Source organism: Talpa occidentalis, unplaced genomic scaffold, assembly GCF_014898055.3.
Source record: "Talpa occidentalis isolate TD23 unplaced genomic scaffold, MPIMG_talOcc4v2.1, whole genome shotgun sequence".
In the NCBI taxonomy this organism is placed as follows: Eukaryota; Metazoa; Chordata; class Mammalia; order Eulipotyphla; family Talpidae; genus Talpa; species Talpa occidentalis.
This window is the reverse complement of record NW_026555331.1, coordinates 8,810,711-8,833,966: the sequence shown is the minus strand read 5'-3', so window position 1 is coordinate 8,833,966 and position 23,256 is coordinate 8,810,711. Positions and strand designations below refer to the sequence as shown.

The following is a 23,256-nucleotide window of genomic DNA, read 5'->3' as shown; positions in this document are numbered from 1 at the left end:
AATGGGGGCGGGGAAGCATGAATAAAGCCTTTAAGTACCTTTGACTCACGTTTGAGTCATGGGTATTACCTGCAAACCAAGAAAGGACCTTTTTGAATCACCATTATTACCAACCAAAATTTAATAAGGCACTTAACACATAAGGAATAACAATAATTTCCAGGCTGGAGAATACATGGATGTCCATGTTAGTCATAATTTGAATCATCTGAGGAGGAGATTCAGGATTCCTGGATAAAAACATGTCCTGAAGGAAGGTCAAGCTTCAATGTTTGTTTATGACTTGTTCTGTTTGCTTCATCAGCTTTTATTTAGCTTTCTCTTTGGTCTCCTGCTATAAGCCTTGACAACGCCAAGGCCACATTCACATGGCAGCCAGAGCAATCATCCCCAAAGACAAATCAAAGTCCCTCTGTTGCTTGCAATTTTTCCAACCAGCGGAAGCTTGGTACTCAAACTCCCAAGGGTATGAAAACCACCTGGGATATTATTCTTTCGCATACCTCAGATGATTCAATGATTTAAGTCATTCCAACACATCTTTGATGATTCCAGTGCAGTGTGTTCATGGTGGAGGCCAGCTATGATAATTCTTTAGTAACCCAGAAGAATTCTAATACAATAGCTGAGAGACACTGTATGGCCTTGCTGTGTAAGGCCTGTGATTCCTTAGCATGATCTAAATTTGCCTGTTTTATAAGTACCACTTCAGTTTGAAGTATTTGAGATCTATTGTGCCCATCACTTTCAGCATCATCTTCACCCCTTGCTATATTTACCCATTGTTCTGAACTCCCAGCTACCTACGGAGACTCTTTCCTGCTGGGGAAGCAGTTCTAGATATTATTATAGATCAACTTGGTTCAACATTCTTCACTTACCATAATCATTGCTTCCAGTCAAGCCACCTTAGTGATTCTCACCTTTTTTTAATGTTTATATATATATTACATCATTGTTCATTTTTAGTTTTCACCTTTGACACATCGTTCCTGCCACAGAAATGTTCTCCTTTTACTCTCTTCTTACACCCATTCTTCTTTTTTGCACCTCTCCTTGTCCATCTTCCTTGTCTCTCTCTTCTGCCCTACTTTCCATCAACCCACAACGTCTACCACTATCAGGTGCTGGAAGTACATAGCTACCTAAGACTGGTTCTTTGGTCTCAAGAAGTTTAAATAGACAATATATTGAGAGACCGAGTTTCCAAATGGACAGTGGCCAAATCACAAATATATAAAATAGAACCTGACTCATAACTCACAGCAACTGCCACAATGTTATCTACAAATAGCCTAGAAAATGAAGAGTCAAATTTGTAGGAAGTTAGATCACCATTTCTAATGATGATCCAGGAAGTTAAATACCGAGTTCTAGAATAATTGGTCCCAGATTGACTAATCAAAGGCCAAATATGCACTCTTATTTATAAATGTGGGTGACCACATTCCCAGTTATCCTGTTCACAGTTTCCCCTGCTCAGCACAAAATTGAAACCTCTTTTTTCCACTATAAGACTTTATTATTCTTCAGTCTTCCTTTTTGCATCTCTGCAAAAACAGGGTGATGGTAGCTAGAGAAGTCTCAAATAATCTTTTCACTTTTCTTATCTGGCTAGTCTTTGTTTACTTCCACAATGGAAACAATGAAATGAACAATGCAATGTAATCACTTTATAGTAAATATATAATATATAATGGGTACACACACAATCTGACATGCACACACACTAAAACTTACTAAAGAGTCCAAATGTTCTGGAGGTGATTGAAAGAGGAGATAAGACAGATCAAGGAGATCAAGGAAGGCTTCCCAGAAGTGGTGTCTCTGGATAGAACTAGAATCTTAATGGCACTGGAGAGATACATCCAAATGGGTCTCCAGTCAGAAGGAAAAGCAGGTGCAAAGGAACAAAGTCAGGAGGCAAAACAGATTCACAGAGTAGGTAAGAATAATAAGAGCTAATATTCATGAGTACATCCTGGATCATAGACGTTGCCCTGGTGACTTCTCAATGTGACTTTAAACTATGATTTTGATCTGGGCCATCACACAGATGGAAAAACTGAAACTAAGGCTTACAGGGCCAGTGAGTGCTGGAGTTATGATTATGAGCAGATAGATTCTGGTGTCATATATTGAGTGTAGCTTTATTCACCATTGTATGCCTGGAATACAGTAGATGTGACAGGCAGGAGAGTGAGGTGAAGCCACACAAGAAGAAGGGAGCAGCCAACTCACAGAAGGTCTTTTATGTGCCTCTAAGGTATGTGAACATTCCAGAAGCCTTCATAGCCACTTCAGCTCACTGCGATGCTTCCTCTTCTGTAACATGCTGCTTACCACTGGCAGGTAAGGTGCTCCCTTCCATGCTACCTGTCCACAGCCTGTGACCTGGTCACTCACCTTGACCAGAGTAGCTTGATCGCTGCATCTCTCTCCTTTCCATTGGATGGTGTGAGATCAAGGGGGAGGAGCCATATCACCTCCTTCTAGCCTGAGTCCCTGACTTAGCATTCTTTACAAAACAGGCACTCAGGTGAAGAGAAGTAAATGAGCCCTCGCATCAACAGTGAAAGTAGTAACTCAAGATGGTGTCAGGTGTTGTACACAGAGTACTTTCACATCACATGGACTCTGATTTGTTTTAAGCCTGTAAGCGAGGTATAATCTTAAGCTTCATTTCATATATGAGGAAACTATATATAGAGAGAGAGTTTATTAAAAATATATATATACATATATATATATATATGAGTTCAGGGAGGAATTAAAAGTCATCCAAAGGAAGGGATAGAGATTGAAATTTTCAGAAATTGAAGCTTTGAATTCCAAATTAACATTTTCTATTTCATCATTGCTAATCATTTTTAAAAACACTTCAACAGAAACAGGACAAGCATTTGTGGGATTGGAATATATTTAAAGCCCACTTCCTTTGAAAAACACCATGGCCATCAACTGAAGCTAACTCATGAGCCAGGTTTCATTTCCTGCAGGAAAAGAACAGACCATGAAGGCAAAGAGAATAAGACTGGTTGAGTTGCTAAGAAACCCAGAACATTTTTAAATATGCCGGGTCACTATCCTACAGAGAGACCAATAATATGTCATGTCTCCATAGTAACTCACTACCAACAGGATGTGAGTTAAAAATAGAGGAAACTGAGAATGGTAATCAGTTAAACCTGAAGTATGCTGAGTAACAAATTGTCAGATAGTCTAACATACTCAAGTATTAGCAGGCAAAGCATGCGCTTTGAAGTAAGAGAGACTAGGATAGAATTGCAATCTCACCACTGAAAGTCAAAATACCCAGGCTAAACACTAAAACTCCGAACTATATGTTCCTACTGAGACACAAAAGTGTTGTGTTGTACTGAACTCCCAGGGATGTTGTAATTAAGGACTGGACAATGCAAAATATTTCTAAGGAATTATTATCCTTGCCTTTAAAGGGACACATTGTCTCACATAATCTGAGACAATAAATAAGTAAAAGTCCATTTTAATTTGGCTTGGCAGCAGGATTTTCTGTTTACATTGATGATACTTCAGATTTTACACTGTTGAACTGCTATTAATTGGTTGTTTGCCAGAAAGAGCATATCTGGAGCTTTGAAACTCAGATTTCAGCCTGCTAGTCCCCTATTTTTTTTTAAAGATTTATTTATTTTTACAAGAGCTGGGGTACAGGTCAGAGGCACATGAGGGTGAGAGGATTCACCAGAGACAGAGCGGGGGGCTAAACAGGCAGATCTACTGAAATCCACTGCTGAGGGGAGCAGCAGGCAGGCAGGAGAGGTCTGCTGCGCCATTTGGGTATCTCCCAGCTGGCCGGTAATCAAATCCACACTGCAGAGGCTGCAGAGAGCTTCACAGCATGGCATTCAACCCACTGTGCCACTGGGGAGGCCCCCCACAATGTTTAACAATTTCTTTTTTCAATTGAAGTAACATTGCATTATAATATTGTTTCCAGTGCACATCATTAAAAATCAACAGACGTATTTACTACCTTAAGTTCACCACTAAAATTTCAAGTCTATCTTTCACCATATAATTGTCCACTTGAACTCGATGTTCCGCCCCTTTCTCCTTCCCTTTTGTTAATAAGTGCTAATTGATCTTAGAATTTAAAACTATTAAGGTGTTATTTTATTCATTTGTTGGTTTGTTTTCTCTATGCACTACACACATGTGCAGCCATTCAGTGTATCTCATTTCACTAAATATAACACTCTAGGTGCATCCATGTTGTCGCAAATGGCAGGGTTTCATCTTTATTTTATAGCTGAGGAGTATTGCATTGTGTCTATACATCTTCTTTATCCAGCTGTCTGTGGATAGGCAGTTAGGTTTTTTCAACTTCTGCAAACAATGCTTCAATAAACATGAGGTTGCATAGATTTTTCAGGTCAATACCCAGAAGTGGGATTCTGGATGGTATGAGATTCTATTACCATAAAATTCTGAACAGTTGCTATGATATGGTCATATTATAGATTTTCCTGCATACTGTGGGTGAGACACACATTTGTGGTCGTCATCAATAAAGCACAGGAACAACCTTTGAGAGTCACTGGGAGTGTGACCATGAGTGGCTCCAAGGATGATACATCATGAGTAATGGTATAACTGATAGCTGGTCACAAATGCTATTCGAGAGCCACAGATGCTAGAGGATTTATATTGTTGCAACACAAACATGTTCCAAGAGTCGTGACATTATGAGTATGCTGCATTTTTCTTGCACTGGAAATATGAAATTGGACATGAATGGCACGCTTGACAATACAGAGCATAGAGAGATGTCTCCTGGGCCTTAACACAGGAGATGGTGCCCTGGTACCATGAAGAATCTTGAGGAGCAATAATTAGATAATTAACAAATACGGAAGAACATCTTCGGTATCCATTATTGTACATTTTCACTGATGTGACACTGCATCACGTGGGTGCATTCATTTAATGATATGTCATAATCAAATTGCATGTGCAGGCAAAGAGTTGACAAAAATGGAAATGTTTTTCATGCATCAAAGGATGACCCTGAGAGTAACTGCTTTTCCCAGAAATAATAAAAATATTGTGACTATAATCACTACTTCCACTACAAATGTTAGCTTATTAGCTAAGAAGTCTCTTATGACACACTCATCTTCCCTCACCCCTAAGAAAATCGTGACCCTCCCCTTTTTATGTCACTTTCTTTCTAGTCTTTTGTGCCAGCAACAGCATGGGTCAGGGACAGCACACTGACCTGTTCCTAGCATGGGTCTGTCAGGCTCAGGTGTGTGAGAGTTGAGACAGGAGTCACATATAACTTTTTTCTGAATCTCCAGCACTATCAAAAAGCTGGTGCTGCAAAGGCTCTCAATAAATATTTGATAAATGCATAAATAATAAATGAATTAATTAATTCATACATTATAAAGTGAGACGAAATGGTAATATTATTACAAGTCATATTATCATGTCTTGACAGAATCATCCTTCAGGATAGAATGAGCCCACAGGCTGAATTGGCAAAAAGGATACAAAGATACAGAATTTATTTTTTCTGTGAAAGAATTTTTTTAAAAAAAATATTCCATAGCAAGTACATTAAAACACATACTGAGTTATGTTTTTCTTCTCAACTCTCTCCTGAGAAATGTGTTTTCCTATAATGATCTAATTTAATAACACAGTTTGGGGGAAAGAATTTTTTTAAAGATTTATTTATTTATGCATACAAGAGCCGGGGTACATGCCCAAGGTGTGAGGGGCTAGAGGATTCACCAGAGACAAAGTGGGGAATAGAACAGGCAGATCGACGGAAATACACTGCTGAGGGGAGCAGCGGGTGAGTCAAAAGAGGTCTGCTGTGCTGTATGTGTAGCTCCCTGGCCAGGGATTGACCTCATGCTACAGTTGCTGCAGATATCTTCATAGGTGGCATCTTAACCCCTTGTGCCACCAGGGAGGCCCAAAAAAGAAAGAATTTGATCATCTCTTTCTCTTCTGTGCTATCCACTAAGGAGGATTTGGAATGTATATGTATCTTAAACAATGATGAGAACAAGGATAGTAAATACGAAATATGAACTATGCCATCTACCAAACAAGATGCTTAGAGTCTCTCAATCATCAGGGCACAGATATGTAGAGGTTGGATGGATGCCCTGTGACATAGAGCATTTGATTCCCAACTTACCCACCGTGACATAAAGCCAAGACTGACAGATACTTCCTCCAGTGTCTTAACTATTAGTCTGCAAACCAGAACTTAAATGATCAAAGATGAGACTCTTGCTATAATTCTGCTGTCCCCACCCATCCTCATTGATCCTTTATTATATATGCTAAAATCTGGGGACAGGGAAGAGGTATGAAAGAATAAGAAGACATTCTTATTCATTCACTTTCTTCATGCATTGAGTATTTGTTAAACACCTGTGATATACTAAAGCCACTTCCAAAAAAATTAGTTATTTAAAAAAATACAAAGGCACCTTTAAAGACATTAGAATATAGAAGTGATAAGGTGTGATTTCACGAACTTCATTGTCTAAGGTGGAAACCCACACTAACAGCATGATGATGTGCATTGATGATTACTAACAGTCCTATGTACCCTAAAGGAAAATAATAATTGGGGAAAGAAGGTCTATATTCCCTGAGACATGACTCCACTTTGGCTTCCTTGCCCCTCCCTGGCCTGGTTTCATGGCCTGGGAATCCCACTTTATTTCTGTTCCTTTTCTCCTCAGTAAACTTTTTCTTTCTCTAAACAAACCTGCCTCTTCTTACTTGCTTGCCTGAGCATCAGCGAAGTTCCTGCTGCAGCTTCGTGAGACACCAACCCATGGGGGTCTAGTGGCTGGGACTCAGTGCTGCCCCTGCAGCCTAGGGTCTGTTCCCGGCTGGAAGACTAGGCCTGAAAACCTACAATTCCGGTATCAATAGAAGGCATAAAATGTGTACGAACAAGGACTTCATCCCAGCAGAAGTTTATGAGCTATAAAATAAAAACACAGGATACCTGGAATCCCTGGCATTGAAGGATAAAGTAGTGAGAAAGGAAACTATTCTCCAACTAACAAGGAGCCTATGATGATTGCTACCAGTGGGGTTAACCATTGAAGGATTCTAATTGGGTGCATAGAAGGTTGTTTCCAGTCTGTTCAGCAAAAACAGAGCCTTGCAGATGTATGCATGAGCCAAAGGAGCCCTGGTCCTGTCTCTCTCTTCATGGAATATGCTCACCCTGCAGAGTATTCAACAACCAGTGCTACTGGCTCAGAACCTATAAGGGCAACATCTCACAAGAAATACTTCACTTCCTATGGACACCTTATTGGAGTTCTACAAAATGACCCTCTCATTAAATTCCACATTCAGATTTCTTCTGTCTTGTTCTCAGACTGAGAGGTCCTGGGCATGGCAGACCACACAACTAGTGTCCAAGGAGACTGTTGCACTTCTGTCCACCCTTCATAATAATGTGACATTCAGAAAATTTCTTCAAATCTTTGTGCCTCAATTTCTTAGTCCAAAAATGAGATTAAACATAGCAATTATAGCATAAACTATCAAATAAAAAAGTAACACATAAATTACTTCAAATAGTGTGTTTTCATGAAATATATTCTCTGATTAGTATTTATGGTAGCATTGTTTAGATTTCATACAACTTCTGACAAAGGTATAACTGGAGTAACTGCTGATAAGTCATCCCCGAACCCTGGTTCTGTATCCCAGTTCCTCCAGGAGTGGACCCATGTTTGCTCCAACAGAATCTGGTATCTCAGACATATTCATATGCCTTCTCAGATTCTCCCAGCCTCCCCCATGCAGCTGCTACCCCAGCTGCTGCAATGACCCCAGGTATGCTTGGCGGGCAGGCAGGTGGATGGGTGTGTATGTGTGTGTGTGTGTGACCTGAGGTTGACCAAGTTGCACACTTGGGGTATTTGGCTTTTCCTTGGTTTTTCTACTTCTGTTTGAGATGAGAAGCCACACTGTAACTCTCTGGACCTAGATCCCCTGCAGCTGCAGGGGACTAAGCCAATTGTGAGGGGAGAGAACTTATGTGAGGCAGAATTTGATCAATGGAAGTGGAGAAAAAGGGAAACCTGCAATCAATTTTTTCTCTGTTTCCCCCTCCAATGGCAGTTGTAATGCATTTTTCTGTACAACCAGAGACTTCCAAAATGTCCACATGAGGAAACAGGCACATCTTCAAAGCAACTACTGATTTCTCCGTGACTAATCAGGAAGCACTGGTCAGTGCTATTAGTGAGTTATTTTATATTACTTCCTAACCTTCTCTTCCCCAAGGCACTTTTTTTTTTTTTAAACAAAGGACCATTGTTTTACATCCTTGTTAACATTTTGACAGTATAGGATTTACCCCTCCAGCTCTTCTCTGCAGCTCTCTCATCACCAAATCGCCCATCACCCTCCACATTCAATTCACTTTTTGCTCTTTCTTGCCACCCTAGGATTTTATTTTCCAAGTAAAGAATCAACACTTAATTTCCACCTCAGTTTCTATTTCTAGGAAGGCCTGTGTGAGACTATTGGTAACATGAGTAGTTCTACAAAGCAGACTGTCAGACAGAATTTAGGGAATTGGTTTTTCACTGACCTGAATGTAATAAAATCTCCACTGTGTGTGGGGCAAGAGGGATACAGTGACCTCATGCACACAGGTTTTCATCCCTTTTTTGCAGGGGATAGGGACAAGGTTATGGAAGCTTGAGTAGCTGTAGTACTTAATTTTATAGCAAGCAAAGCAATAAAAATGTGGAGTAGAATAACTGGGGGCTAGTCTACTGCAAAAAAAAAAAAAATCTGCAAAAAAAAAAAAAAAAAAAGCCCAGTGTTTCTGATTGCCAATTTAAAGCATGATCTAAAATGCAGAATCCGCAATGAGACTTTAAAAGATTTTCATCCCTTGCAGCGAGAAGAAAGATTATGCAGCAAATCAGATTGGAGTAGTAATAATTGCCGAGAAGACTAAATAAACAGTCTCAACAAGACTCATATATCAAAATCAGAGACTTGACAAGGAAATAATGTGATATTTAGACCCGAGATAAGAATATTTGTGTAGACAGGCCAGAGAACTTGAATTCCCTGAATCCCCCCCACTCCTTCTCAGGGCAAATACTGCTTTTACTCTTTTCAAGTGATAACTTCTCTTGCCTGGAGACCATGCAATAGATTTATCTGAGACTGTCTTACATCATGATGAGTGATCTCCCTCCACTGTCATTGCTTCTAGTCTGATAACTAGCTCTGAGGCTAACAGCGTCCCAGCAGAGAAAGGCTGCAGACTAACAGACTTGCTGGCTCTACCTAACATCTCTAGCAGGAGCAGGAAGAATACATATGGAAGTGGGTCTTGAGGGTAGAAAGCCGGAAAGCCAGGTAAACAGAATGTAATATTGCACTGAGGAGAATTCACTCGCATGGGGACACTTACCCAAGATTTGGAAGTCAATATTTTGAGTACAGTAAACAGTTTACTTCTATGAATGGCTCCTCAAAGCCTGGACTTAAGGATGACTTACAGAAAATCAAAGCAGAAGTGCCAGAATTTCAGAGACATAATGTCAAATAACGGGTTTCCCTTGGATTTGATTTTTCTATTACCCCAGACCAACACATTTACCGTGTCTCTGGCCAGAGACATCCTAGCAAAGTCTTGCCATGTTACCATGAGCTTAATCACAGTTGCTACTGCTGCCTGGTCAACACTGCCAGAACCACAGAGAAGGCATCAACTAGATAAGAGAGGTTGGCACACTGGCATAATGGCTGGACTGTATGCATAGGATTGTCAGTCTGTCCTGCTGAAGTAGAGCATCTTCCATTTACTTGAAATGTGCAATAGCACTACCAATATCAGCTCCAGAGAAAATAGCCTTTACAAAAAAACAAAACATGCAGTAGTTGCATAATATGTACATGAGTCTTAGGGAAACACAAGTCCGGGTTTTGTGGAGTTGAAGGGTTCATCTGCAATTCAAGAATTATGTTCTGGGAAGGGCTAGACAATAGTTAGCTTGGTTGGCTCCTTGAATCTTGAACACAGTGATGACTTGCAATAAATCAGGTGAAGATATTAGAAGTTCTTTGGCATGATATTGAAGAAAATATCAGAGAGATCAAGGAAGTGAGAACGTCAAAATGGATTTATTATATACAACCACATAACTGCATCCGCAGGAAAGTCTAAGGATGTTTTATTTACTGAAGCAATCGGGCCAATACTAAGAGGGGAGCTGACATCTTTAGAAGGTTGACCGAGACTGTCTTTGGTAGACTGCTTACCACTTGGAACCCACTTGTGCTTGGAATTGCTTCCTCTGGAAAATCACTGACTTATTCTTGGCTCCTCTGTTGTAGGGGTCATTATATGAACAGCTACTCACCAGTTCCTCCATGTTGCCTACATTCAAACCAGATAATATAAATTGTCTTTGCTATACATCTGAACTTACATGAACTCTAAGCTCTGTGTTTTCTTTATTCTGGGTTTATTTTTAAAACACTTAAGTTTTTAGTACATTTCTCTCCAAGAAATATTTAGTTGCAGCATAATGTGGTTAAAATAATGCCCCCCAAATGACCTCCTATCTGCCTATCTGTCTCTGCAATACTCCCCTTTGGCTCTACATAGAGCAGAAAATAGAAACTTTGAGCTCTTTGGGGGAAAAGAAAAGGCCACTGGAGTTCTCTTCAGATTCTCTTTATTGCAATGGACAAAACTTTCCAAATTGAGGACAAGTCATTTTAAGCAAGCCACTACAAAGTGATGTATTTTTATAAAATTGCACTATTTTGAAGGATGTCCAGGAGCTTTTTTTATTCCCTCGATAAAACCTCTTCCTACTTATTTTCTATTTATAAAAACTCCCTCACCAAATGTTTGAGTTTCAACTCATCTCAACACCTGAAAAGCCAGATGCTTTTGTAACAGAGAAAAAGAGGCTCCTGTAAAATCTGAGATGGCTGCTCTCAGGACAGAGAAGAATTCAGGCTGCTGGGCTCCAGGGGCCCACCAGATTAGGGACTTCTCAAGGTAGAATGTGAAGGTTTATCCATGTACACCCTAGGCCAGCACTAGGCCAGCACATGGGAAACACTCATGGAAATTGACTACATTGTCCTTTGCAACTTAGACTTGTTTGAAACGGGTCAGCTGCACATCCTTAACACACAGAACCAACTCTCGTGTTTCCAGCATGGGGACCACTGTCCTAGGCCCTTTCATGCATTCCTCCAAATGACTCTCATAACTTACTATTATCCCTAATTTCTCACTGAAAAGAGAGGCACAATGTGGCTGGATGACTTGCCCAAGGTTATATACAATGGAGTCTCCAGGCTCCGAAATCTCAGATTAATGTATGTCGGTTAAAATGTTCATTCAGGGCCTCCCTGGTGCCACAAGGGGTTGAGCACCGCACTATGAAGCAGTCCACAGCCTCTGCAGCACAAGTTTGATCCCCAGCCAGCCAGGGAGCAACCCACATGGTGCAGCAGACCTCTCCTGTCTCGCCTGCTGCTCCCCTCAGCAGTGTATTTCAGTCAGTCTGCCTGTTCTGCTCCCCACTCTGTCTCTGGTGAATCCTCTACCCTCCCCCGCACCCCACATCTTTGGCTTATACCCCAGCTCTTGTATGCATAAATAAATCTTTTAAAAAATTAAAAAAAAATTAAATGTTCATTCAGAAATAATTCTCGAGCACTAGACCATGAGCCCTAACTGTGTTCTGTGCTTAGAACCAGTTTCCCAAAACACACTTGGTCCTTGTCTTCCTAGAACTTACAGCCAGGGAATCCATGATGACCAATGCTATCACAGCCAGAATGATAACAAAGCATTTGTATGATAGGTCTTTGTGCAGTAACAACAAAACAGTTGTATAACCCTTTGAGAGGTGCAAGTGTTGCTGTGAGCATTAATGTATTTGTCCTAATGCAGGACATACATTCTCCTTATGTGAAAGATCAGAAAACTGATGTTGTACAGGTTGGAAGACATGGTAAGGACCAAAGAACTATTCAATGGAAGAACCATGTCTAGGATCAGAGTGCTGACTGTGTAGCTCAAATGCGAAGAATTAAACACCTTTATTGGTGCATAAATAAAAGAGGGCATTGGATTCACAGGTAGCTTGCACACGTGATGTGTCAGGACGGATTTATTTATCCTGAATAGCCACATTGCTAGCTTTCTGATTGTGAAAAAGTCTTTTTTTCCCTTTGTTTCTCAGTTCCAGGACAAGATTAAGAAAAGCTAAAAATGGGCCTCCCCTGGTGGCACAGGTGGTTGAAGCTGTCCATAGCCTCTGTAGTGCCGGTTCAATCCTGGCGGGCCGGTGAGGGTCCCACATGGCGCGGCAGAACTCTCCTGTCTCCCCCGCTGCTCCCCTCAGCAGTGTACTTCGTCAGTTTGCCTGTTCTGTTCCCTGCTCTGTCTCTGGTGAATCCTCTCACCCTTCCACGCATCTGGCCTGTACCCTCTTCTTGTATGGATAAATAAATAAATCTTAAAAGAAAAAGCTAAAAATGACTAAAAACACTGAACTAAGTATTTCCACATCTATTGTTAGGGGAAGGATCTATTTGACCTATGCCAGTCCACCCAATCAAATTAAATCTTGGGTAACACTACAAATGCTAGGATAAAGATACTCTCTTCCCTGGTGGACATGGAAACCAAGACATAGAGTGCGAAGAAATTATTGACAATGACTTTTGGACTATTACAAAAATCAAACTTAGGTTGCAACCAAAGCAAGAAGACTAGAAATATGTAGATTTGGTCACATATTTCTGAGCCTCTGTATCAAGCTGTGCCTGGAGCGAAAGTTACCAAAAGATTTTAGTAACATGAACAATTAAGTTCTTTTTATTTTTCATATCAAACTGGGTCAGGGTCCATGTTTTTGCAACCAGTGGTGCCATCCAGCTAGTATAGGCAGCTCTTAATGGTGAATTCATGAGGTCACAAGATAGAAACATAAAACAGGGGATAAAGGCTAAAGCTCAGGAGTATGATCAATCTAATCAAGTTCCTTTCTTCCCATGTCTCTCTTGACATCCTTTGGAACTTGACTGCCTCCTACCTCAGAGGAAATGGTAATGGATCACAGAGGTGATGGGGGCAGGAGGTGGATACACTGAGGGAGGCTTGGGGTGTCATATGTTGAGAAAGAAAAGATCTTCATGGAAATCTGTCTGAGTCAGGCTTGGCCCGAGTGTCATCTGACTCCGAGGTCAAGGAAGGTGCCGAGTGGGTTATAAACTTCCCCAAGATACAGCCAGCCAAGCCAGGACTGCCTCTTGCATCTTTTATCCTGAATATGAGGGACAGTTTCATAAAGACTGAAGACATCTCCATGGAGCACCTCTTGAAGCAGTTCATTAAAGGAAAAAGACACAATTTAATAATTAAACATTATTAAAACTCTGTCCTTCCTGTGTTAGAAAGGTTAAAAACAGAGCTAATTTTGTGCCCGGAGGATTTTGAAAGTACTCCTCACTGGGTTTCTCTTGTAAATTAAACTTAAGCAGGTAATTCACCAAGGTAGACGGATGCATTCCTGAACTGTATAGTATATTCTCTGGGATTGGTTTTTCAATCTTACCTACTTCTCGCCACCCTGCTGGAGAGATGTTTGGAAGGAGGCTGAGGGATACTACTGTTTTCTATGCTCTGAACTATTACAGTGCAAGATGGCTGTTCTCTTCACCTGCAATTATAGCAAAGAGGTCCACAGGCAATTGTTCAACAACTCTTGGATGAAAAAAATAACAGTCCTGTAAACTTAAAGCTCTCTCCAAGGCAAACTGACCAATAGAATCTGTGCTAGATAAATTGTTAAAATGTATCTGCACATACTGCTATCATCCTTCTAGTGCCTTTTCCTTTGTTGAATCAATGGTTTCATTTATTCAACAAATGTTTGCATCACACACGTCTTTTGGAATCAGAGAATGTGATAAGGTCGAGAGATACAACAAATTCAAAACCCTGGAAGGGGTCACTAGTCTGCAGGGGAGATAGGAGAGTAAAGAAATATGAGAGCATTTTGTAAGTCTCCTAATGCTGACAAAGTGCTCCAACTTATTCCACATGTAATGAGCAGGACCCCTGGGCCGAGGCGTGGAAGAGTGAAGGGCGTGGTGTTGACAGTGTCTGCACAGCCGAAGGGAGTGATTCACAAGAAGCAGAAGATGAGCCGTCCAGATGCAGGATGGGTATATTGCCATGGACTCAGAATCCCGTTTTCCTTTTTAATACCTGTTTCTTCCCATTCCAAACTTCTTTATACTTCTCCTGTCACTGTCATGTAAAATGTAGTCTTTGAAACACCATGATATTGTGAGGAGGCAGGAAAAAATAAAGCTGCCTTTAAATAATTGTAGATTATGCAAAAAGCTAGAAATAGGTTGTTAAGTGTGTCCACAGGGACATCTCAGGTAGGACTGACCAGATTATTAAGTACAGGCATTTTCATCTCCAATTTGCAGGTGAGGAAACTGAGACTTAGAGAAGATAAGGAATGATCTATAATTATATAACAATGCATTTTAAAAATCACAATCCTATTTCAAGTGTGTATTAGTTCAAAGTTCTTTCCACAGTACCATGATGGCACCTGAAGAGCAGCGAAGTTCCCTCTGGAATTTTAATGCAAATTCAATAGTGAGGCAATCCAAGAATAGCATAAATTAGCCTCTCTGATTTCTCTGTTTCCTAGGGTTTTTTAGTCTGCACAGAATTCATAATAAATGTTTACACCAGTTTTTCCCAGTGATAGCCTCAAGTTTTGTTTTACTCAACTATTACATTGCAAAAGAATGTCTCCAATGAGAGTCTAATAATGGATTTAACATTTGTTGATCCTGCTAATTTTTACCTATATTAAGTGTTAGCCACATTAACTAGTTCAATGTTTACAACTCAGAAATACACCTATTGTTATAGCCCAATGATGTCAAATGATGACACTGAGATTCAGAAAGAAAATGTACTGGTGAAACTCATTCAGGAATTAATTCACTTTTGAGTCTTAAACACAGATTTTTTTCACTTATCAAATATTTACTGTGCAATGTTATGTATCACACAAAGCCCAAAAATAAAAGTTACGAATTTGTAGTCTCATGGAAGAACAGTCACTGGAAAAAGAAACAATATCAGGGTAATGATTCTTTTTTATTTTTTAAAGATTTATTTATTTATACAAGAACCTAGGTACAGGCCAGATGTGTGGGAGGGTGAGAGGATTCACCAGAGACAGAGTGGGGAACAGATCAGGCAGACTGACTGAAACACACTGCTGAGGGGAGCAGCGGGCAAGACAGGAGAGGTCTGCTGCACCATGTGGGTATCTCCCAGGCTGGCTGGATGGAACCTTCACAGCAGAGACAGCGAACAACTTCACAGCACTGTGCTCAACTGCCTGCACCACCAGGGAAGTACAGGGTGTTTACCGTATTAGTCTGGGTTCTCCAAAGAAACAGAACCAGTAGGAGTTTAGATAGAGAGTATGTTAAATAGATGATAGATTGATAGATAGATAGATAGATAGATAATAGACAGAAAGATAGATAGAAAGATAGATAAGTAGGTAGATAGATAGTAGATAGATGTATGAGTAGGTGGATGTGGTGGATGGATGGATAGATAGATAGATAGATAGATAGATAGATAGATAGATAGATAGATAGATAGATGAGAGTAATGGGTATGTGGGGAGGTGGGTGTGGTAGGTGAATAGATGGATGGATGTATAGATGGATAGATAGATAATAACTTGGCTCATAGAGAGTCTAAGAAGTCCTGAGATCTTGCAGGAGCAAGCTGGAGACCCCAGAAAGCAATGAAATAGTTCTAATCTGGGTCCAAAGGCCTATGAACCAAGAGCATGCATGATGTGATTCCAGTTTGAGTTTGAAGGCTGGAGAAGATCCATACCCCACCTGGAGACAGTCAGACAGAGAGAACAAATTCTCCTTTATGCTGACTTTTTTTTTTTAAAGATTTGTTTATTGATTGATTGATACCTACATACATACAAGCACTGGGTACAGTCAGAAGCACGGGAGGGTGAGAGAATTCACCAGAGCCAGAGCGGGGAGCAGAGCAGGCAGAAGGACCGAGGTACACTGCTGAGGGGAGCAGCGGGCGGCAGAAGAGGTCTGTGCGCCATGTGGGACCCTCCTCCGGTGTCCGGGGAGCAGCCGGGGATCGAACCGGCGCTGCAGAGGCTGTGGGCAGCTTCACAACCCAGCGCTCAACCGCTGCGCCACCGGGGAGGCCCTATGCTGACTTTTTTTGTTCTGTTCAGGTCACCACAATTGAATGAAACTCGGCCACATTAGGGAGGGCAATCTGCTTCACTCAGTCCACTGATTCAAATGTTAGTGTCATTAGGAAATGCCTTCATAGACATGACCAGAAATAATGTTTAACCAAATACCTGTCCATCCCATGATGCAGTCAAGTTATCACATAAAATGAACAATCACATTCACCTTTCCAGTACAGCACATGGATTTTCAAGAAAAATAAATGTTGTATTTCTTTCTTCTAGTTTAGAAAATTCCAAACTCTTCCCCTGTGGCATATGCTAATGATATATGGCTTCTTTCAGTGTCTGTCAGTGCTCAGTGAGACGGCCTGGTCAGCCAGAGCTGATGGAAATACAGGGCAGTCATTTATTTAGAGAACAGTATTTAGTCCAGCCTCAAGCAAATAACTAAGCCCTCTTTTCAGCATTGAGGATCTATGGGCAAGTGTCAAGCCCTCTCAAGAATTAAATACAGCAAGAAATTCAGCTGTGCAAGAGAAAATAAACAGTGTTTTATGAGCGGTTATATGTAACAGAAGACAAGAAAGCACCTACAAAGTTTATAGAAACTCAGTGACAAGGAAGATGGAGTTGCTCATCTTAATTTGATCTGTAACAATCTTCAAAGTTTGAAGTACTAAATTCAGATCTCAGTTCCATATTTTAAGAACATTGACAAATTGAAGTCAGAGAAAATATGGCAAGACTCAGCTTCTCTGATTTGAAGCCATTAGGGATGCTGATCCCGAGAGGAAGGAATACAAAGGGTGTCTGAAGGGTTATCATTAAGCAGTGCAAAGAGTGTGAAGAATCACTGGGCCCCTCATCACACCAGTCCCTAAATTGCAGCATCAAACCCTCTAATTCCAACAGAAGTGAACCACCTGACTACGTCGGTATAGCGTGGACTCCCACGCGGGGCAGCAGGTCTGTGTGTTGACAGGGGCCACACCTAGTCTGCGGTTATATAAGTCCAACTCCCATTTCCCTTCCTTGTGTCCTTGACATCAGGGAAGGAAGGGAAAGGTCAAATTGTGGGTTCCTACAAGACAGGGAAGTGGCTACAGTTTATATCTATATTTGCAGGGCTGAGGAAAAAGCCTAATGCACAATGGTGCTAAGTAATTGTCTTATAATGAATGAATAAATATAAAAAATGACTCAAGTCACTAAAAAAAGCATGAGCAAGGGTAGATATTTTTAAAATCTCTGCAAGAAAAGGCAATGACCTTTCTTAATCTAAGTTCCCAGGAAAAAATGATAAGGAGAGCATTCTAATGAACTAGCAAAATACTCGACTTTCTCGGTCAACATCATGTTTGGTCATTTATCAGAAATTTCTTTAAAAATAGTTTTTCTTTTCTTATCTTAGCTTCACGTCACTCCCAGAAACCCCACACATTTTTCCAGGCACTACCTTTCCTGCAAACCATTTCTTGAACAATTTGTGTCAGCACGGAGCTAAGAGCATCATCCCTTTACATGCCCTCAATAGTCTAACAAGTATGGATTTTTAATTCTCATTTTCCAAAGTAGAAAACACTACACGGCTAATTACTGGTGTTGCTGGTCTTTAAACCAAGGTTTGTGTGAGTGCAAAACTGCTACGCTGTAATGCTACACTCAGAAGCATGAGCAAGTTTTTAGGGTAAATGAGTTAAAAAATCAGGCTTGTTTTTAAAGAAATGTTTTTTACTTATTCATGCATACAAGAACTGGGGTGTAGGCTAGAGTTGCGGGGAGTGAGAGGAGTCAATGGAGACAGAGTGGGGAGCAACTTTTTACACCCTCCTGCCATTAGCACCTATGCTGACCTGATGTCTTGCACGCGCACCTGTGATTATGGCCACCTGGGCCCAGAGCGGACAGGGCATGCAGATAAGTAAACGGGTACAACTGTGGCGAGTGGTGAGGCCCTATCAGAGCAGTGTCCCTCTGAGAGGAGGGCAGACGAGAGGAGATGGCCGAGAAGTACTGAGAGAAAACTGGTTTGTTCCGTGATTCAGCATTAAAGGCCTGTAAAAATCTACCGAAGTCTCCAGAAATACCTTTTTGTCTGCAAGAACTGAAGTTGAGCCTAGCTGGCCTGCAATGATTGCAAAACAAAGGTTCACACTTTACAGAGGATAAAATCAGTGTCATCATGGGGAAGTCTCCTGCTGCCTTGCACAGAGGCTGGCCATTCTTCTAATGGTGTCGAACAAGATGAGGTAAGGGCTTCCTCATCCAAAAAATGAAAATCCTAGAAAATCCCGTCATGACAGGCATGGGGCTGAGATTATCAGGACTATCTTAGGGGAGGTTAAGTGCTGGGTGGAGAGACGCAGTAGAGTTATTTTAACGTCAAGATTTCTTGTGAATCACTCAGTGATCCTTCCTTCCTTGAGAGTGACCTGGGATTCACAGCTGTCAGGGCTTGTGTGGCTGGACAAACCACTTCACATTTCAGGAATGGGTTTCCTTGTCACCTGCAAAGGGGCGGCTTGGGAATAAAAGAAAAAAATCCCTCAGGACCCATCAGCTCCCACAACGGAAGCTTGGATTCCCTGGCATTTGCCTGAAGACAAAATTTATGACTGTTCTAAATCTCAGAACTTCATGTTTGAAAACTGCTCACATGGCTTAATCCGCCGATTAAGGATTAAGCTGCATCAATCCATCCTCACACTGCAGGTATTTTTTTTCTTACCCACTTACTGTATTAATGAAGAAAGAAATGTGAAGTAGAGGCTCTGATTTGTGACTCAGTCCACCTGATTCCTGGATTGACAAAAAGCCAACACACTTACCCAGAATGTGGTGACTGCTGTTATGTGGCAACATGAGCTTAATACTTGCAAAAAGCTGTCAGACTGAAGCTGCAGGAGCCTAAAGCCAATTTCTGTGAACTCAGGTTGTCGTGACACAGGTAAGGGCAGGGTGGTTCTGAGACCCTTTGAGGGCGTGGGATGAGGGGAGAGGCTCCTGGAGAAAGCAGCACGGCAGGGGCCATGGCCGGTGGGAATACGGCATCTTTAGAACTTTGGACAGACCTTGGGGTCCTCTAAGAAGGCAGCAATAGTGAGTTGGTTGGGTTCAGAGTTTGGAAGTCACAGATAAGCTAGACGAGCTCAGGCTGGTCACTCCCTACCTCCTGTCTGCAGCCAGATCGCTCATTCCCAGACTTGACTTCCACGGGCCTATCTCACACAGAGCTCAAACTGGACATGTGCAGGGTAAGTAAAGTATCAGGCTTTTCTGCCCCCCACCCAGCCCCCCGCCATTAGGATGGATGAGGGAACCCTGTGGTCCTGAATGCATGCCTAATGGCGGGCACCTGGAGTAGGGTGTGGGCATGGGCAGATGGGATTCACCTGGGCTGAGAGCCTGGGCTTATAAGGGTGGCATCACGGGGACGCCAGAAGCATGAACGGGAGAGCAAAGAAGCAGAACCATGAGAGAAGCAGAGAGGCCACGAGAGAAGGCCAGAGAGCCCAGAGTGAAGAATTGCTGGGGACTGAGAGGCCTGCCAGCCTTCTGGCCTGCCAGCACCCCTGCCTGCCCTGTACCTGGTAAATCCCAGCAAAACCTGAAAATCCACTGAGGACTCTGTCCTCCTCCACCCATCTTCAGGAATCCTAGAAAACCTGCTCTGTGCCTGTCCTGCCATCACAATGAGCGAGGTAGAATCGATCATGTGCACCCCCTCCCTGCTTCGACAGCTGCCTGTATCTACATGACAGAATAGGCTGAACAGGCCCTTTTCTGCAGCCCCCCAAGCTTACCTTCTGAGTAGTGTGTGTCGTGGGGCTATGGCACAGGCAGGAAGCCATCGCCCCTAATAAACCCCTGAGGTCACAGAAACCCAGAGTGTGTGAAGATGAGCAGGGGAGAAAGGGCTGAAGGGAAATAAACACGACAGGAGAAGAGGACCCCGGAACGCGCTGGGCGTGGACGGTGAGGTGGTGCGGGCAGGACACAGCCTGGAAACTCGCTGTCACTTGTTGCGTTTCAGATCCTGAAAACAGGTGCTGGGTGCCCCGAAACATATTTTGTTGCTATTTCTGGGAGCACATTTACAAATCAGAAAATGATGAATGCAAACTTGAGCCCGAGCAGCCGGTGCACATCAGGACAAGTGGATGGGTGGATGGACTCCCAGCGCTGCTCTTCCCATGAGCGTGGGTGAAACAGGGGCTTGTGGGGTGGGAGCAGTGGCAAGAAGCCCCCCCAGAAGCCAGAAGAGGAAGCCTAGTTGTAACAGGGTGGTCCCCAGGAAAGGGGGAGGTTCCAGGTTCCCTGCCCCACCCAAGGGAGGGTGGAGCTGAGCAGGGAGAGAAGAAGCTGCAGAGGAGACTGAGGAAGGAAGGAAGCAGGATGGAGCCAGGAGACCTGGAGGAGGCGCCTGGAGCCTAGAGACACGTGAAGAAACTGCGCTTGTCTTTTGGTCGTGGAAGGGGTGACACAGATGTGGGTGAGACCCAAGGGGAGGTGACAATGGCAGCTTTTATCTTGATGTTGATTTTGCTCTTTTCCTTCCGGGCTTGTCTGGTTGTTTCTGACCCTTTTCTGTGGGTCCCCACTGGAAGGTGATTTAGACTTGGGGAGGCTTTGGGGCCTTGCTCTGGGCCAATCCCATTTGGATGGACTTTTACCCACGAGGGGACGGGTAACTTTGGGTGCTTCATTTAGAAACTAGACTCTTTGCCTTTCCTGTATTGTTTCCCAATTGTATTAAAGTTCCTTCCCATTAAAGTCTCCTATGTTTTGTGTTGACGCGGCGGATGGCAGAACCCATTTAGAATAGGCAGGTTTGCGGGGTTTGGGCTGCCCCTCTCCCTGCCCTGTAACATACTGACAGGGATGGACCTAGAGGGCATCATATTTCGTGGAATAAGACAGAGAAAGACAAGCACGTTATGATCCTCCTCTGTGGAAGAAAGAGAAGTCAGACAGGTGAACTCACTAAAACCTGTGTTTAGATTTTAAGTTCTTACCAGAAGGGGGTGGGTGAATCAGGTCAGAGGGGACAGTAATAGGATGAAGAATAGAATGGACGTTTAGTGGTGAACTTAATGTGGGATGTGCACGGACTCAGTGACGCACACCTAAAAGTTAAGTCACGATATAATGCAATGTTACTTCGCTTAAAAAAAATCTCATTTTTCTATGGGGACTCAATCTGAAGGGGTGGGGGGAAAGCAAATATTGTCTAAAAAATTTTTAAAAATGTTAACTTAAAAAAACAAAAGAAAAAAAGTAAAAAATTGATGTAGAAGTTAAAAAAAATCACATTTGCCAAAATATAAATAAATAATAAACCTCTGCTAAAAACTTCTTAGTACAGTACAGTGCCCCTGCCGTCTTCCTTTTACCTTAAGTCTTAAAAATTCTCATTTCCAAAATCACTTAAGTCAATGCCTCCCCACTCCTCAGTGAGTTGTTTCACAAGTTTATATTAGATTCCTTAGTCTGTTTATATTAGATTCATGGTCTGTGTTTGATTCTGGGAAGCACAGAAGTCCTAAATGCCTTTTTATTTTGCATATATTAAAGTTTCCTCTGTGAAGTTGAATCGTTTTGACAAACTACATAGTGCTGTGTGTCCATCATTAAGAGTTTACCACCCCTTCCCCCCAAATCCTCTGTGATTCATTGATTCAATCTTCCTCCTGTCCCTGAGCCTCTGGCAATCACTGATTTTTTTGCTGTCTCTATAGTTTAGTCTTTTCCAGAATGCCACATCATTAAGATCAAACAGTATGTAATTTTTTCAGACTGAATTCTTTGATATAGAAATATGTCCTTAATATTCTTCATGTCTCCTCATGGTTTAATAACACATCCCCATGGTTTTTTTTTTTTTTTCTGCTTATTAAAATTCTCTTGTGTGGATGTGATAGCCTGTTTTTTCATTGATTAAAGGACATCTTGATTGCTTCCAATATGGAAAGTTATGAATAAAACTGCCATAAACACGTACTTTCAGGTTTTTATGTGGACACAAATCTTCCTAGTCGTTGGATGAATATCTATTGAATGTGGTTGCTGAAGTTTTTAGTAAGACTGTTTAGCTTTGGAAGAAAATGCCAGGCTAACTTTCAAAATGGCTGTGCCACCAACTGTGAATGAATTCTCACCAGCATTTGAAATTGTCAGTTTCTGTGTGTTTGTTTGCTTTTCAGCCATTCTAATAGCTGGGAAGAAGTCACCTGATTTTAATTTGCAATTCCCTAGTGTCTGGATGATGTAGGGCATCTTTTCATATGCTTATGGTTCAGCTATATCTCTTTTTAAAGAGAGAAGCCTTTGCAGATCCTTTGACCATTTTTAATTTGGGTTTGTTTGCTTTCTTTTTGGTGAGTTTTAAGTGTTCTTTGTATACTCTGGATATAAGTGCTTTATCATATATATGTTTTGCAAATATTTTTACCAGTTTGTGACTTGTCCTTTTTATTTTCTTAACCATGTCTTCTGCAGAGCAGAAGTTTGCAATCCTAATAAAGTGCAATATTTTTTCTTTGAGACAATGTCTTTGCTGTTGTGCCTGAGTCAAGGGTGACTAAATTTTCCACTGTGTTTGCTTCTACAAGTTTTGAAACTTTGCATTTCACATTTAGGTCTGTGATATCCTTGAAATTTTTGTGAAAACTGTAAGATGTGTGTCCAGAATCATTTTTGCATATGAATATCCAATTGTTTCAGCACCATTTGTTAAATAGACTTCTTTTTGCATTGAATTGCCTTTCTCCATTGTCAAAGACCAGTTGACTATCTGTAGGTAGGTTTATTTCTGGGCTTTTTGTTCAGTCCCATTGATCTATGCATTTACTCTCTTACTTTCAAGTAAACCTTGTAGCTTAGTAATGTGAATCCTCCAAGTTTGTTCCCCTCTGGTAGAGTAGCCAGGCAA

General features: G+C 41.7%; 1 long non-coding RNA gene across 4 annotated transcripts in view; it reads left to right on the top strand.

Annotated features, from left to right (window-relative positions):
• Window positions 1–2,066: 2,066 nt before the first annotated feature.
• Window positions 2,067–23,256, top strand: part of LOC119245050 (uncharacterized) — a 60,540-nt gene continuing 39,350 nt past the window's right edge. For all 4 annotated transcript variants that reach the window (XR_008550522.1, XR_008550521.1, XR_005125300.2 and 1 more), the window contains exon 1: window positions 2,067–2,352. This is a non-coding gene — a long non-coding RNA (uncharacterized LOC119245050). The remainder of the gene's footprint in view (window positions 2,353–23,256) is intronic.